The following is a 17837-nucleotide window of genomic DNA, read 5'->3' on the forward strand; positions in this document are numbered from 1 at the left end:
TAGAGCTGAGTCAAGCTGTGTGCCCTGTGTGTGTCCCGCTTGACGCTCTGCACTGCTCTCATATGGTGGTTACCACTGATAACACATTGCCAACCCACTGCATTGTCACAGAAGCGTAACAGTCACCTACCGGTATCCCAGAGGTTACACCATTAGCTCTGTCCCGTCTGGTGCTATTTTAAGGATTGTTTGCAGTGGCATTAGCATAGCTGCCGGCTCAGCCATCGCAATGGTCAGGCAATCTATATACTCTGAATTCTGTTTACAGCCATTTTATGTCACACCGTGAGGTGGTGTCTTATTTTGTGTTCTGGTCTTGTTATTTCCTGTTTTATTTTAAAATAGTAATTCTCCTCTCGTTTCAGGTTACTTGCCCTTCCCCGTGTGTCATCTGTCTGATTTTCTCCCCTAATTACCGATTGTGTTCACCTGGTGCTCCCTTCCCTCCATGTGTTTCAATAGTCTGCACTCTAACGAGAAGATAGCTGGCTGGTATGGTGATGGGGTCAAACACACTGGCACCATACCAGCCAGTTATCTCCTTCTTGCCACAGCCACAGCTTGTCTTGTTTTGCCTTTTTGGATTCCTCTTAAGAGTGGTTTTTCTTTGTAATTCATTAGTTTAGCGCAGGTCTTAGTTTTATAGGTTTTTGAGTGACTGACTTGAGCCTGGCTTGACAGTACACACTTGACCAAGAGGAGGCAAAACACAGACTATTTGAACACATGGAGGGAAGGGAGCACCAGGTGAACAAAATCAGTAATTAGGGGAGACAATCAGACAGATGACCCACGGGGAAGGGCAAGTGACCTGAAACGAGAGGAGAGTTACTATTTCAAAATAAAATAACCACATTATAGTGGCATCTGCATCTAAAGGATTGCAAATGATGCCCAGTCCAGGAAACAATGGGGTTTTAAATGAAAGAAGAATGAGTCATGTGTTGGCCGTAAATGATGAAATGAGAAAGAAAGCAAGGAGTGGTATAAAGTGCGTGTGGGTGTGAGTTTGTCAAATGGGAATGAAATCCACAGCATAGTCTCACACCTCCACTCTAACAGTCTCATTCATCATTGTGCTCCAGACAGCACAAGGGTCACCAACCTTCCACTCTCCACACACACACACACACACACACAGCTCATTATACGAGAAGGCCGGGGATAACAGCACCCACCGCTTCTGCACCGAATTCACCCAAAGCATCATTCACATCTAAACATGGTCTGAGTGACCTGACCTTGGAAGGCAGGCAGCAGCCAGAATTTTGCTTTCATCCAGCCAGAAGGCTGGAACACAGGTAGATAAACAACACTGCACAGGCCAGAGGGGAATTTCAATGATATCACCCCAAATATTTCAGTATTTGGTAAAAAGAGCTGAACAAAAGAAGTGTGACCTGATCCACTGTGGTGCTCCTATGATAGGATGAGCTTAACCATGTTCACAGCTAAAACAGCTGGTGTCCCCAGGCTAAAGGGTGACACTCAATTGTGAGGGGTGACTTTTAACACATATAAAAGGAAAAGGAACATTTTACATTATTCACAACTGTTTGGTACAAATGCCACTTAAACAAAAAAAATGGCTGAAATGGCTGATTCTTAATGGTAATTGACATCCTGCTTAATTGTTCAGTATTTTCATATAAACCAGTCAGCATCTTGTATTTTAAAATCTACCTGTTTAGCCCAGTGATATCAATGGGGTGGACTTAATACAGCTCCATGAATTTGATAATTCAAATACATCTTCTCTAAACTAGACTGACAGTAGCTCCTTACTGGATACACAAAGGCAAAGCTAACATTAGTTACCGTTTCACCCATCATTGTACAGGCCCTATGATGCTAACCCCCACCAGGCCAAAACTTTGTTTTTTTGGTGCTATTTAATGGCAAAAACAAAACCAAATATCTGTTCCAGCATTTCTCCATATTCAATCTCCGGGCAGTACAAGCCATGACTCCATGAACAAGTCAGGAGGTCCAAACTACTAAAGTCAATGGAACATGTGATTCACGACACAAATCACCAATCAGCCAGTTGGACGTGGATTCAGCGATGGGTTCTCCCCTCCCCCAGTCCGATGACTGCTGTTTCTGTTTTTTAATGTGTAGTGAGCACTGCAACAGCTTCTGTAAAAATAAAAAAGACCAACGGTGCTTGTCAGCAAATGGTCATGTGGAACTTAACTAATAAATAAAAGGAAATACTTTCCTAATAAATATTAGGAAAGTAACGGATAACATTAAATATTTTTTTAAAAGAAGAATTTAAAGTGTTAAATTTGGTTACCGTATTTAGTCTGGTAGATTGAGCCGCCCAGCACCAGGCCAAAGCAGTCAACCTAGGAAACAATGTCATATGTCTCCCAAAAGGTTGTGGTGGGCCTTTAAAACTTGTAAATACTGATGTTAACAGTATGCATCCAACATTTAGCTCCATATCCAGCTGCTACAGAGTGTAGCCGCTCTGAAGCCAGAGCGCTGCTTCAACATTGTTGGTAATGGGATCAATAAGATTACATAGCGTAGGTACACAGCTGCAAGGCCACTGATAAGCTGGGTGAAGTGTCAGTGTGTGTGTGTGTGTGTGTGTGTGTGTGTGTGTGTGTGTGTGTGTGTGTGTGTGTGTGTGTGTTGGTGGTCATGACACACACACACACACACCTCACCCAGCTTACCATTCTGGGTTACAAGCAGGCAGCAACCTCTGAGGTGGAACAGTGAAGTCAATAGCCTCTTTCATAGTGCGGTCCCGCAAATGTTCCACTATATTGCCGGAAAGATCAGGGCGTTCATAGTGAACCCACGAAGGCGTGATATTCTGCCCTTTCATAGTGCAGTCTGGCGTTGCGGAACGAGGTGGGAGGATAGTGGGAGGAGACAATAGTGAGGTGCGACAGAGCAGAAGCAGTGCTGCGCAGTAGCACAGTGCTAATAGGCTAACAGTTAGCTCTGTAGCAGTACAGCGTGTATGTGCTGCAGCAGGACGTTTTCACTTGGTGACCTCCGTTTGTTTACAACAAGCACCGGACGCTCAGCACAGCAATGCCGGTTCAATAACAATCAGCAGTGGGGGGGTGTTAGACGTCATAAGCAACGTCAAATATTCCACCTTGCCGGGATGGCTCGTTCATAGTGGTCCCACTTCCAACAGTCCCACCAATTTTACACCTCTGTGACTACCTCTGGAGGCGGAGAATTGGTGGGCTCATTTGATCCCGGCATCATGCTTCGGGCGCGACGTTACAGAGCCGTTAATGTCCTGGCATGAAACGGCTCTATGAAAGTGCCTTAAACCTGCATTCTATCTAATGTCCAGCAGGGGGCGGCTCCACTGGTTGGAAAAAGAAGTCAGTTTGTTAGGGCAGTCAGCTGTATATCTAGGAGACAGATTCCCGCTTGATAGTCACTGGTGCATCTCACCCCTCCATCTGCAACTAATGACAGTCCCAGTGAATTCCCAATGTGACCAGTCAGAACCAAAGCAAAGACAAGAGGTGGGAGTGTGTGGGGGATGATTAGAGCTGGGACAGGTCATGGGCTTGATTTATGACTCATCCCAGTGTGTGTGTGTGTGTGTGTGTGTGTGTGTGTGTGTGTGTGTGTGTGCACCTCTGACCATTCTGTTCCAATACAAGGGATGAAAAGCAACATTAAAAACACAATAGACACCCTCCAAGCACTCATCAGTCCCCTGCTGGTTGCAACTACCAGTTTGTGTGTGTGTGTGTGTGTGTGTGTGTGTGTGTGTGTGTGTGTGTGTGTGTGTGTGTGTGTGTGTGTGTGTGTGTGTGTGTGTGTGTGTGTGTGTGTGTGTGTCTGGCCTACAAATACACAATCAGACAACAATAGACCTTCAACCACACCCTGACTCTGCCACACAAACACATCTCTGTTTGCTCTTGTCTACAGGGCAGGGGGGTATTTGTCTGCTCTCTTAAAGTCACATTTTGACACACAGTCCATAACGGGGCCTGACAACTGCTCTTAATCTTACCTTTGGTGTCTCATTTTTATTGAAATATTATTTTTTCTGTACTGCTTTTTTATTTTAAAAAAAGTCCTTCTTCCAGCCACAGCCCTTCCATGACCTGGGACGGGATTTACCAGCTGCCTCTGGAGAGTGTCACTTTTATAATGCATATTTCGGTCTCCTGTCAGCGGTGTGTTGAAGACGCCACTTTACCTGTATTCCTACATTTCAAAGGATATACAAATCTTGCTGCAAAGTGGTATGAAATCATACCAACTACTTCATGAGAATATAATGCCTGGTTTAGCTTATCTTAAATAGAAATGCACAGTACAAATATCTTTCTGCAATACAGTAAAGCATTGCAAATGTTTGTAATTAACAGAATTAGACAATGTCTGTCTATTGCTCTTATTTGTAAAGGGGGTTAAACAATCTGGCTAGATGTGCCTATGTTTAACGGCTCTCTAACAGTTCACTATATCCTGTGTTCACTGTAGTAATGTCCTTTGCATTAAAGGTCTTCATGATCCAATACAAAACAGGCTTGCAGAAACACTATGTGAAACTTGATGAGACAGAAAATATGATCTGGAAGTAGCCCGACTCTGATCCCATGTGGGGTCACTCACTAGGACCTGAGTAGACCACTTTAAAGCTCAAGTCTGCATTCTGTATCTGTGGTTTAACTGCAATGAAAACATTCTTGAATCACAATGTCCCAAATCTGCAAGACTTAATTAAAAGGGGTGGCTGGCCCTTCACAGTGGCACTTCATTGTGTTGATGTGGTTTAGTCTGACTCCACAAAGAAAAAAAATGTTTATTTATTCTTTGTCACAAACCCTCATGGGGCAGAAAATATTTGGACTGCCTGTTTAAAGCTCCACAAAACTCCCCTGTACTTTATCTTTCCCTCTCTCGTCCTTCTGTGTGTGTGTGTGTGTGTGTGTGTGTGTGTGTAGGGTGCTGCAGTGGTTATGGAAGTCATAGAAGAATTGACAGTCTATTTCCACAGTCTCCCACACACTGTTATCAGCACAGTGGCCTGACAGCAGCCTAAATACTAGTCATTACTCTGTCCTCCCTGCTGACCAGCTCACACAGAGCCAGACTCACAGCCGCAGCTCCATGCATCACCATGACTGATGCTACACAATTGTTGGCACCCTACATGTAATCACACACCTCACTGGGAGACTTTAAACTCCAATCCATTTACACAATATTTGTAAACACTAAGGCTATATTCAGCAGCTATAGCAGAGCTGCAGCTCCTCGGTCGGTGAGTTGGATAGTGTGTGTCTGGTGGTGTGGTGTTGTGTTGTGTTGTGGAGGTGTTTTCACGACAAGTAAACAGCAGATGAGGATACAAAGTGTGTTTGGTTTCACAGACTGCTGCTCGCCGCTCCTTTGAATCTGTGGGCTTTGAAGGAGTCAGGTAACAGATGCACAAGCTGGCGGTAAACTAGAGACCAGTAATTACACACGTACACACACATATACGTACACACACACAAAAACATCTAATCAACATGTGAGCACAAACGCTCAGTCACACCAAAGTGCTGCTTCAATTCCCAAATGTCTTCATTAATTTTTCTTCACAGCGTCGAGTCCTCTCTCGCCGGCCTGCGCTCCCCGCTCCACAACTACAATCAAAGAAGAGTCACTTCACAACCAATCTGATTCACTAGTCAGCTTCCTGCAGGCCATGTGCACACACACACACGCACGTCAACTATCTCTATGTCAGCAATGTTATTACAGTCAGCGGCCCTCTGCTGTGACAGGGTCCAAACCCATAGCCCTGTTTAATTGGCCCTCCATGCTCCAAACCTTGTCTGGGACGTCCCATTTGTATAAAGAAATGTGACTTTTTAAGGATATTTCATACTCTTTACTTAAACCAATATGCATATCATAATCATGTACATTAAGAGTTATAAAATTCCCTTTGTAACGCACTCACATAATCAGGGTGAAGAAATTGTCCCGTTTGGGTTCAGGCCAATTCTTTGTTTTCTACTGTAGATTGCTGTGTTTGAGAAAAATTCAATAAATAAATGATTACATTAAAAAACAATATATTTGGGGCGTCCCGGTTGCTCACACTGGTAGAGATCATACCATTAAGGCAGAGTCCTTGCTTTCTATCTGTCACTTTCAATAAAGCATGAAAAATGCCAAAAAAAGAATCTTTAAAAAATAAACAATCAGTTAATCAGTATTGTTATATGGCTCGGCCCTGCCAGCTAGCAGGAGCATAGCAGCATGACTACACTGTGAGGCAGGAGACATCTCATCACGGCGTGGCATGGCGCGGCTTCAGCAGACCACCCTGAGTTCGTGGAAACACCCTAATGGTAGTCTCACATTGCTTGAGCTATCTCCACAGCGCTAGAGAAAAGTAGGGCTGCACCCATTATTGTGGTATAAGTCGAACAATAAATAGATAGCTGGAGAGCAGAAGGAGAGGAGAATGTCCTGTGAGAGACACAAGCAGTACATCCGGTGAGTCAGACTACACTAATAATGTTTCCCAGGAATGCATGTTTTGTAGAGTTCTCTCTAAAAATTGATTAAAGCAGCAGTTCTGATCTTTGATACTGGTCATTTTGATCAGTCTGCAGCTTTTCCATGCTTGTGTTTCTGGTCAACGCTTCATTGGTCAGTGGTTTAACGAAAAGGGAAACAGTGGGGACGCGTTCCAATTTGTCAGCTCCCTGGTCCCCCAGAGACCAGTGTTGGTCTCTGTATGCAGGGAGGTGGGGGGAGGGTGCATAATGGGGTGTGGATTGTCCTTTCATCCCCCGAGGTATGTGAGGGTGTGTGTGTGTGTGTGTGTGTGTCGTTGGGTGAGCTCTACTCCCTCGGGGTGAGCACACCTTATTGATCAGACTGGCGTGTGTTTAACTGTACCCCTCTGGGTATCATATGGCCCCATCCCTAATCTGTCCATTGTCTCTTCCAATCTATTCCTTCTCTTCATCTCATCACTCTACCTCCATCCATTTCCTCGTCACCCTCCCCCGTACTGCCCCTCTTCGGCTCTCCAATTTAGCTTTCTGTCTCTCTGCGTCTTTGCTCTTTCTCAGTCTGTCTATTAATTTAGTCTGTCTTGTATGGATGGAGGGGGAAGGGAGGACAGAGACAGAGGACGCCTGGTTAAATGAGAGAGAGGTAAGGGTACGGAACAAGATGGAGGGCGGGAATTAGTGCGAAGGAGAGAAAAATCAGACCTTCGCCATGGTTAAGACACGTCTGGGAAGACTCCATCCCATCTTTTGTAAATCTAGTTAAAATTACTTAACCAGAAAAAAACCACAGCACACCTTTATGTTCTGAATAATATAAACATATTAAATATTGTAACAGACGGTAAACATTGTCACACAGCAGCTATGTCAAAACCTCAGCAACGAACACGCAAATAATCAAAACCAAAGAAAAAAAAACGCAACAGAGAAGCAAATTAAATGTCCTCTCATTATAATACATTTGAATAGTAAAATGCAGAGTGTAATGCAGACCGTGGCCAAGCTGAGAATACCTCGTTAGGGCTGAATCTAAACTAGAGTCACATTTCATGCATGCAAAGTGTTTTGTTGTTTTGGTTGTCTTCTATTTACCCCTCAGGGAAATTTACATCCACAAATTTGGGTAGAAGATCACAAAGATTAAAGCTGAAGTTATTTGTAGTTGGAACTGTGTTAAAGATAACCTCCTTGAATAAAAAAAAAAAATTCAAACCCAGGCATAATATGGAAGGGCAATCCATGGATGACCCACTTTTTTTCACCTTTTCACAGCCTCCCCCACTTGTGACAGCGCAGAATTCTGACATCAAAAGCAGTACATCGTACATGAAAAGCACTCAACCCTGCTTGGGTCTAATATCTTTAAGGCCTTGGGCATCTTCAAGGAGGGGGGCATTAGAAAGAGGCATATGGAACTAAATGGAAAAAAAGCTTCAGGCTGCAAAAAGCCCCAGTGAGTGACTGAATGTCATAAAAATGGTCAAGCAGTGATTGAGATTCTCCACCCTTCTCTGCTCGTCCGGGAAGCCAAAGATGAATGGAGGTGACTTTACATTTAAAAAAAAAAAAACAAGAGGACACAATCAGTGAAATGAGTGAGTGGCCCCTACTCTTCATTCCACTGTCTCGTTCGTGGTAGTCACGTGAAAAGGCAGACCAAAAAAAAAAAAAAATGAGGACGACTAAATGACATGATTTGATTATATTGTTCTGCTTGCTGCAAGTGCTCCAGGTACCTCGCTCCAGCAAAGTCACCTTGTCTCACTGAGGGTGGAGATAAGCGGGGTTGATTGTGCTTGGTATTACATCACTTGTTTGTTTAATGCTTTCGTGTACAAGCACTGTCAGACAGAGCAAGAAAAATACTCAACAGAAAAGAACACTAAAAAGGTACCAGGAGGAGACTTGCTGAGTTTCTTTACCAAGACATCTGCTTCAGTAATGTGTCACTGACGACCTGGAGCGAAATCTTACAAAAGGAAGCATCTTTGTCATCAGGAAATTAAGGCCCAGGGAACAAACTGCCTGCCACTGATTTACAGTCCTACAGGGAATGGATTTATGATTAGCAGCCACTCTCTGAGATGACCACATCCTTCTGGCACACCCACAACAACACAAACACCAAGTGATAATGGATACACTACTGAAAGACTTAAGCTCGCTAAAGTACCGATTAGACGTCATTGCATCCCACATGGTCACCTCTGGAGATTCTGCTATTTGTTGGTTTTGCCTTCCCCTCAGCAAAAGGCTTAACAAACCGTCCATTTATATAAATCCTCTCCTGCTTTTTATTTTACCATGATCTATTTCATCACACGGACCATAGAGACCAACATGTTGTCTATTTAGTTCAAAACTAAAGTCTCATCTTTTAACTATAGGGTCCGCTTTTCTTCTGAAACAAACTATTTAGGGCCCGAGCACTGACTCAGTCATTGAGGGACCTATTGTATTCGCAAGGATTATTTTTCCGTTTCTTCTTTTTCTTTTTTTATCACTTTGGAGGAAAAAATTAGGTGCTTGGGCTACTCAAAAATGAACGAACTTTGGCACAGTTGTCGGGCTTGGCGAAAATTGCAATCTGAAATGGGATTCAGGAATGGGCGTGGCAAATTGGCTCTGTAGCGCCCCCTACATTTTTTCCTGAGCTCCAAGATTGATGAAAATTTATAAAATTCAGTAGGCATATAGAACTCTTCCAGACGAACAAAAAAAGTCAGCAGGACCCATATCCTAAACTCAACAGGAAGTCGGCCATTTTGATTTGTATGGCCATTTTTCAACATTTCCACAACAGGAAGTGACATGTTTTATACTGTGATGTCTTGCTCCATACCGCTTGAACAGATCCACCTCACATCAGGTCAGCAGAGACTTAATCCCTCCATGATGCTAAATCGTGAAGCTTTTGTCTTTTTATTGCATGCCGTTGCCGTGGTGACCATCCACGCCGTGAAACAGGAAGTTATTGTAACTTCACCATACATTGTCCAATCCGTTCCAAATTTGTTATGATTCACAAGGGTCCATGCCTGAACACGTCCCTATCTCAACATGCAGTCAAAGTCATAGCGCCCCCTACTGACAACAGAAAGTCATCCTCATACTACAAACTTCATCCATTTACAGGACCTTCTCGATGCCTGAAACCACCGCAGTGCCTGCCGGCGACCGGCCAGCTGCCCGACGAGAGTTGGGTGCGAGGGCCCGTTCACTGCTGCTTGCAGCCCTAGTTCCTATTATTTCACACAGTCAAACGTCATCACTCAAGTGGGAACTGGTCTGGGTCAGCAGCTGCACTTTGCCATGTGTTAATAGAGCAGTTTGCAATAGTCACACCATACTCCGTCATGTCCACTGCTGAAATTGTCAACATTTTCCACATGAAAATCAGCATTTATGAATCCACAAAGCAGTGAGAGGACCACTGATGTTAACCATCCTTTACCTTTTTTTACAGGTGTGTCTTGGATTCAATGTTGATTAAATGATCGTTTCAGGTAACTTGAAGATAATTAACTAGAAATATTTTTAACAAATAATAACATTTATATTATTTCAATAAAAAGACATTTTTTTTATTTTCAAGCCAACAATGTCAACATCTTCTGCATTCTGATCTTCCAAAACAAACTGATCAAACTTCGACAAGCTGGATAACAGCAGCTAGAGAGTGAAAGGCTGATAAACAATGTATAGTAACTTCTACTGTACTTATTCACCTCAATAAAAGCACAGAGAGCCTCTGTCCCACAAGCCAACCCCCTCTTTACAAGAGGAAAAAGTGACTTTTTAGGCATCACTGTGGTTAAAGTGTCACCTTGCTTTTGACAGCACACGGACTATGTGCATAAACCAACAAATGAGCTAACACACACATCAGCAGCTGCACCTAACAGTGTGAAGAGGAAGTGACATCCCTAACCTCCAGGCCAAACACACCAAGCAGTATTTCAGAGTCTCTGGTGAAGACTGCGACTTCCATTAATCTGTGGACATAGTATGGGCTCATTTAAGCAGGTTTATTTGATATCATTCCACAATCTTGATGAAGCCCCCTAATGTTCGTTAAGATGTCTGATACGCTTAAAATCACACTAATCTGCAGCCCCCCCGATCCGTCCCTCCCAGCTGCGGTCTGTGTAGGGCAGGCCAGACCACCGGTTCTGAGAGACCTGCAGCAGATGTGTTGAAACACATACGTTGCAACCCAAACAGCATGTATGGGATTATTGTATATAGCTTTTTAAATCAGGACTCTCTCGTCATTAAGTCAATGAGATGGTAAGTGCATGCTGGTGAATGGGCTTGGTACAGTGCATTACTGTGTACAATAGTTCATTCGAACAAGGTGTTCAGTGTAATGTTTCCTTCATAATAATAACATAATAATATTTTTTATTTATAGAGCACTTTTCAAAACTCATGTAACAAAGTGCTTTACAAAGACAAGTTGAAAACAACCATGAAACAACAGATAAAAATAATGTTACAGAATGACATATTTCTGTGCAACTAAAAGACAGTTTAAAGGAAGGTAAAGTTCAGGTAAAATGAGGAAAGGCACTCCGATAAAAGTATGTTTTAAGAAGAGATTTAAAAGAGATCACTGACCCAGCCGAACGGATTTCCTCGGGCAGGTTGTTCCAGAGCCTCGAGGCCCTGACTGCCAACACTCTGTCCCCCTTAGTTTTCAGCCTCTGGAACAGTCAGGAGACCTCTGCCTGAGGATCTCAGAGTACAGACTGGTGTTTAGGGTGTTAAGTGGTCAGAGATGTAGCAGGGAGTGAGGCCATGAAGGGCCTTAAAAGTAATCAGTAAAATCTTAAAATCACTTCTAAAAGATACTGGGAGCCAGCGTAAGGATGCTAAAACAGGAGTGATGTGATCATGTTAATATGAAACAGCCTCCAAAAGCACTTCAGAGGCAAACTCTATAACTGCAACATCCCCAGTTTGATTGTAGCAAATCATTATATAATAAATAATCCATGGTGTTACTGACATATATCTTCCTGGAAAGTGCCACACTAAGGCCATGAGGTCAAATTTCAAATTTTGCTGATCCTAGTATAGGTATATATTCATAGTTGAAAAAATAGATTTTAGATTCAGAATTGACATTGCGACTGCCCTACTGTGAACTTCATACCTTTTCATCAGATATTGCCCCATATTGATCCTTTTTCTTTTTTAACCTGTATTGGATGTTGACACGGTTCTGGTACTGTTGTTGGTACAGTAGTGCAGAAGAGAGTCTGAAAAGTAGTGTTTACTGTTGACACTAAAACCTGCACTTGAAAAGAACTCAGCCCACTGTGTTACATATGAGAAGTTAATGTTAAGCAGAATGATTTCAGTATCAGTACTGAAACTTCTGGATGAGAACCAGCCATGTGCCTCCGCCTGGTAGACAATAATAGACCCTGGTCTGCAATTCAAACCAAAGTAAATCATGCCTGGACAAAGCCAAACAAGAGATCCATGTGCTAGTCCCACCCTGCTTTGTGTGTCCTTTTTTCTAAACCAGAGCTGGTTTCAGTGTGTGTTTTCGGTCTTATCTTGCCCTCTCTCTTTAACTCCTCTTTCACTTTGTGTGTAGAAGCAGCTAAATGGTTAATTACATGTTTTGTGTTCTACACAACACACACACACAGTACACACAGTACACAGTACACAGTACACAACACACAACACACAACACACACACCTCCTGCAGTGTTTCCTGTCTACCCTGGCTGATCATTTCCCTGTAATCTAATGCTCGGCTGCTCATCTCCGGTTGGCCGGAGCTATGTGTGTGTGTGTGCACATGTGCGCGTCTCTGTGCGTCACCATTGTATTTCCAAAGAACAATAGTGAATCAGTAATTTACTCACGATGACAGTGACAGCCACCTATTCACAAACTAACCTCACTAAAAATCACAAGTATGGAAGTAAGTGTGTTTAGGTGTGTGCAGGCGAGCATGAGAGTGTGTACATTTCAATGTTTTGCATATAACACAAGGTCATGTGTATGACCTGTTGAAGCAAATGAGGTGTGGGTGTGTGTGTATGTATGTATGTGTGTGTGTGTGTGTGTTCTGATCAGCTGGTTAAAGACAGGAGTGACAGAGTGGAGTTATTGAAAGACGAGGACTGTATGTGTGTCTACAGACACAGTATAACCAGGGCCGGCTCTAGCCCATTTGGTGCCCTAGGCGAGATCCATTGTTGTTGAGTAGCTCCGCTTGCTGTTTCACGGAGGGGGGAACTCCTGTTTTTGTTTGCCCATGGTGCAAACAAGGCTATATAATACAATCTGTCTCTATAATTATTAACTTACAAGTCAATTCGCAAAGAAGCAGAGCTGGAGACGCTAACAAAGTTAGAGACAAGAGAGACAATGAAAGTGCAAACCCTGTGAAAAATGTGCTTAACTGTGTTAAGCGAGCATTGCTTTATTTCAACCTAGCAAGCAAGCTAATACAAATGTAACGTCTTCACACAAAAACGCATTTAAAAAAAAGATTGGGACTTCTTCTCCTCCTCCTCTTTTCTCTTCTTTCGATACTGCGCACCAGAGAGCTTTGACGGCCGTTTCATCTTGCAAGATATATCAAAACATAACCTGTCTGCCACTTGACATGACCTGACCTCTGTGACAGTGATCTGGCCGTCTAAAGGGGGGCAAGGCAATGACCACACGTCACATGACTCAGCACCACAAGTGACAAAATGTCATTGTTTATCCGTTTCTTTATTTTGTTAATATTTATTATTTTCAAGACAGAACTCGAAGCGAGGGCGACAATGGGCATCGAAAATTATTATTGTTCTGTTTTTTTTTCTCCCTCAAGGGTGACTGGCAGCGCCTCCCTTCTAATCTTTTTCAATATAAACTCTGTAATCCTCTACTGTGTGAATACTACTACTACTATTATAATAATTATTAATAATAATAATGTCTGACATTTCAAATCTCTCCAGTCATACTTGTGGAAAAAATATTACGATTTCAAATTATTTGAGCCATCAACATTTATGTTAACTTGTTTAATTTTTTGTTTGTTTCCAAACCATTGAAATTTTATTTCATCTGACAAAAGGCCTTTAGCCAAGGGAAATGATCTGATTCCAAGTCAGCGGGCAGCATGCCTGATCTATGAGCCAGATAGGCACCATGCCACAGTTTTATAATGAACTGAAAATATTTTTACACTCGTCAACAGGTGGGGTCTGCGCAGTCTGCCAGGGGGATTCACCTCAGCGGGTCATTGCAGCGCAGCGCTAGGTCAGCTTAGAAAAGCTGGGGCCAAGGTGATGGTAGTTCCGACCATAAGCTTTACAGTGGCCCTTGCAAAGACCTCCCCGCTTACCAGGGGTTGTGGACGGGACTGCAATCCAGAGCAGAATGTCCTCAGTGTGTCAGGGGTATGTGAAGTCAGTATCTGAGCCAATATGGATCCATGTATCAGATTAGTGCATTCCAATTAGGGCTGGGCGATATATCGATATAAAAGATATATCAATATATTTTTAAATGTGATATGGAATTAGACCATATCGCATATATCGATATACAGTCATGGATAAAAATATTAGACCACCTTGTTTTCTCTAATTTCCTGTTCATTTTAATGCCTGGTACAACTAATTTGGCTTTTAATAATGATTTTGGTTATAATCAAGAAAACCATGTTAAATGTCTAGATATCAGCTCTTAAATTAAACTCTTATCAGCTATTTTTGTTGTTATCATTGTACTTTTCCAAACAAATGTAGTTTAAGTTGTACCAGGCATGAAATGAACAAGAAATTGAAGAAAACAAGGGTGGACTAATAATTTTTTTCATGACTGTAGTTAAAATTTGCACTGTGATCCTTGCTCCAGGCAAGCTGCGGCTTTGGCTTAAATGTGCACTTTATGGAGCTTTGATTTAAAAAAACAAAAACAAAAAAAAACTCCTGTTATACAGTATTGATGTTCACTTAAATAAACGCTTTGAATAAAACTACTTGTGACATGTCATATTTGGCTTTGACTGAACATTTGTTCTCACTTTGCAAAAAAAATATCAGGATATATATCGAATATCGATATCCTAAATATATCGAGATACGACTTTTGGTCCATATCGCCCAGCCCCAATTCCAATTTATTTGAGAAGATTACAGCTGAGGAAACTGGTAGCTCACCTGGTAGAGCATGGAGTCAGAGTTCTTAGTGGCAGACTGCATTCAATTTTGAACCACAGCCCTTTCCTGCATGCCATCCACTTTCATTCTCTACGAGAAACTGTAATTCTCTGAATTGTTGGCATATAAATATATAATGAGGAGGAGAGGAGAGATAATAAGAAGAGCACTCTAGGAGCTGAGTTTAACAGGACCAAACTGAGCCAAACTTGTTCTGGTGAACAGCAGTCTCTGGGCACCTTGCCCTGTCTGTACATATGATCATTATTCAGCCACTGCTGTCATCAAGTCTGCTCACTGCACAGTATACCTGCTATAAACCTCAGAGAGCCAGGATCTAGTGTCAGTCCCAGTCACACTTCAGCAGGGTGTGCACTTCCCAATAAGGGCCTGAGCCTCACTCCTGGCGCTGAAGGATGGTGTCTCAACGCACTCGGCCAACCTGCCACTGTGTAATGGCCGTAGCTAAAAGACGGGGTTTGCGTTATGTGCAGAAACTGCTGACAGAGGGATGCGACTCTGGGCGTTTTGCTAATTTGAAACAGCTGGCTGGATGCACAGCCCACAAAGAGAGGTTATGAGAAGACATAAACAGTTCACCCACCAACACCATCCGCCTGATTCAACCACAAAAGCTTCCTGGCTTCCCCCTCTCTGGCTTATCCTCCAACCAGGTCCTCTGCACTACCCCAGCCTGGGAATAAATAGTCCTGGCTCCTATTTCACAATGTAATCAAAACACTGGGCTTTGTGGGAGCGCCCGGAGGATAGGAGCCGGGCACAGTGGTGGGACAGGGAGGAGGAGGACTTGGACAGGGAGGAGAATCAAGGAAGGGGGATCAGGTCTTAGTTTATGTAACCAAGGTCAGCTGAAGGAAAAACACAATAATCCTTGGCTAAGGAAAAAACAGTATGAGCACCAGAGAGGAGGGCTGACTGAGGGAAGGGAAATATGAAAACAAACAGATAAAAGTCACAGCAGGGAGGCCTCCGTTTGCGTGGCCCAAGCTTCTGGTTTGGCATGGGGAGGAGTAATTGGGAGCAGCCGCTCACACTTTAAATAGCTGCTGAGTGTGGTGGGTTGTGGTTTGGGGGGGAAGTGGACTTGACACCGCAGGAGGAAGAAAACAAATCCCATGAGCCATTGTGTAATTCAGATGAATTGAAGGAAATAGTTAGAAAGATTGAGTGATCACCAACTGGCCAAAAAGAAAAATTAGCCTAACACTGATTACATAAGAATTAACATTGGGTCATGTTATGATCTGTTTGACTAATTATTTTAGCAAAAGCAGTAGCAAGAAAACAGGACATTTTAATTCCCTACCTGTGGAACTTCAGTGCTCGTTTCCTGCCATTTTCAATCTTCCCATGGCTACCATCAGGATTTGTCCAAACCTGAAGGGAGACAGGCAGTTAGAAAATCCACAGAGAGTATTTTACAATCATCTTCACTAAACGGCCAAAGCATGACATAAAGTACACCACAAATAGTCCTTGAGGAACCATAATGTGAACACAGACGATGATAGCAGGAGTCAATGGCTGAAAAATCCCCCTCTACAAAGGGAGCTTAAACCACTTGCAGCACCTGCCATGTCTCCTTAATTCATGCTCCGCAGGTGAGGGCCTCTGTTCTTGCAAGTAAACTATTGTTCAGTGCAACAACAAAGAGCAGAAAGCAGACAAATGGCTTCCACAGAGAAGAGAGGTTGGCACAAGATGACCCATGGCCTCTCTGCAGTACTTTCATAACACATAATTATAGCTCTGGACAGGAATGGTGAGGAGGTCTTCCAAATTTAAAAAAAGCAGTGAAATAAATTATTATAGTTGGAGTTTAAGGTTTGCTTTAAAAGGGGAATATATATTTTCTTAGGGTGTAAAAAAATTACATCCCTTGACTCCTAACTGAATGAGTCCCTTCATAACAACAGTTCAAAAAGTGTTGTTGAAAATATGGCAATTCATTCAAATGTTCCTTCTAATACAATTTTATTCATAATTTACTGTAATACCAAGCTGTAACAATCAAGCAGCATGACGTGAGATTTAATGTGGATCCTTCTTGGCTTTTGCAAACCTAGTAAATTCTCATTTCATGCTTGTTGCTCACCACAGGTGTCCTGAAGCTTAGAGCACTAACATTCCATTGCCACAGGAGATCGTAATGACAGCCAATGTCAAGGAATGTTGCCTTAACGTGGAAGAAGATTGGTCAAACTCAAGGATGGAAAAAAGAAAAGTGGTTTTGAACCATATAGCTCTCTGCCAGGTGATACCAAAGCTCCTTCCTTGCCCCCTGGCCAGGATGTGTTGGGTCTTGTCTTGGAGATTCCCTCAGGTGAGAATCTGGCTCACATGTAAGAAACTCATATACTTGCCATTGCTCTTTGACCCAGGCAGTGAGTGTGAGAACAAGTTTAAAGTTAAAAGGTGCAGAAAGCCATTTGTTGGAATCGGGGGCGAGATTGATGGGCTGATAGAATTGACGTGACAGGAACAGGAAGGACTGCAGTCTTTGCTCTGATGTTTGTTCCCCTCAGTGAGTTTCCTATTCACAGATTAAAGCTGACTTGTATCACACAATGGTTCATCAGGTTGAGCAAACAGAGGACAGATAGCAGAGAGAGTGGAGCACCTTTACTTTGAAAAACATTAGTGGATATGTTCAGCCTCCTAAGAGTACAAACAGGGAAGCTGTGTCCTTCAGCCAATAGCTCTTTTGGGGCCAGGCCAAATGAAGAAACCTTATGTAAGAGCCTTCACACAACAGCCAAGCACACTCTCTCACGTTAAAAGAGGCGAATCCGGATGCATTTAAACCTTAATGGCCCTTTGAGGCCATGAAAAGGGACTGTGCCAATTTCAGCCAGGCTCCCCATTGTTAGGCAATGTACAGTGACTCAACTGGTGACATGGCGTGTTCACTCACCCTTGCCAAAACCAGTGAATCACCGGCCAAAAAAGGCGGGGAAACATCCATCCTGCCCCCACCCCACCCCGCTACCTCTATACAGAGGGACATCACACCAAGAGTCCACAGCCCCAAAGACAGAGGAACCTTTAGACAGTGCCGACAGGGACTAGACTTAAATCAGGTCAGATTAACACAGAAAAAGTAAAATAT

At 43.0% G+C, this 17837-nt stretch overlaps 1 protein-coding gene across 1 annotated transcript in view; it reads right to left on the reverse strand.

The window, feature by feature from the left end:
- Positions 1 to 17837, reverse strand: part of plxnb1b (plexin b1b) — a 125240-nt gene that overhangs the window by 84049 nt on the left and 23354 nt on the right. Inside the window, 1 exon segment of the mRNA XM_059330267.1 lies at positions 16035 to 16105. The gene's annotated coding sequence lies outside the window, so the exon portion shown is untranslated.

Source organism: Centropristis striata, chromosome 3 (genome assembly GCF_030273125.1).
Source record: "Centropristis striata isolate RG_2023a ecotype Rhode Island chromosome 3, C.striata_1.0, whole genome shotgun sequence".
NCBI classification, from domain to species: domain Eukaryota; kingdom Metazoa; phylum Chordata; class Actinopteri; order Perciformes; family Serranidae; genus Centropristis; species Centropristis striata.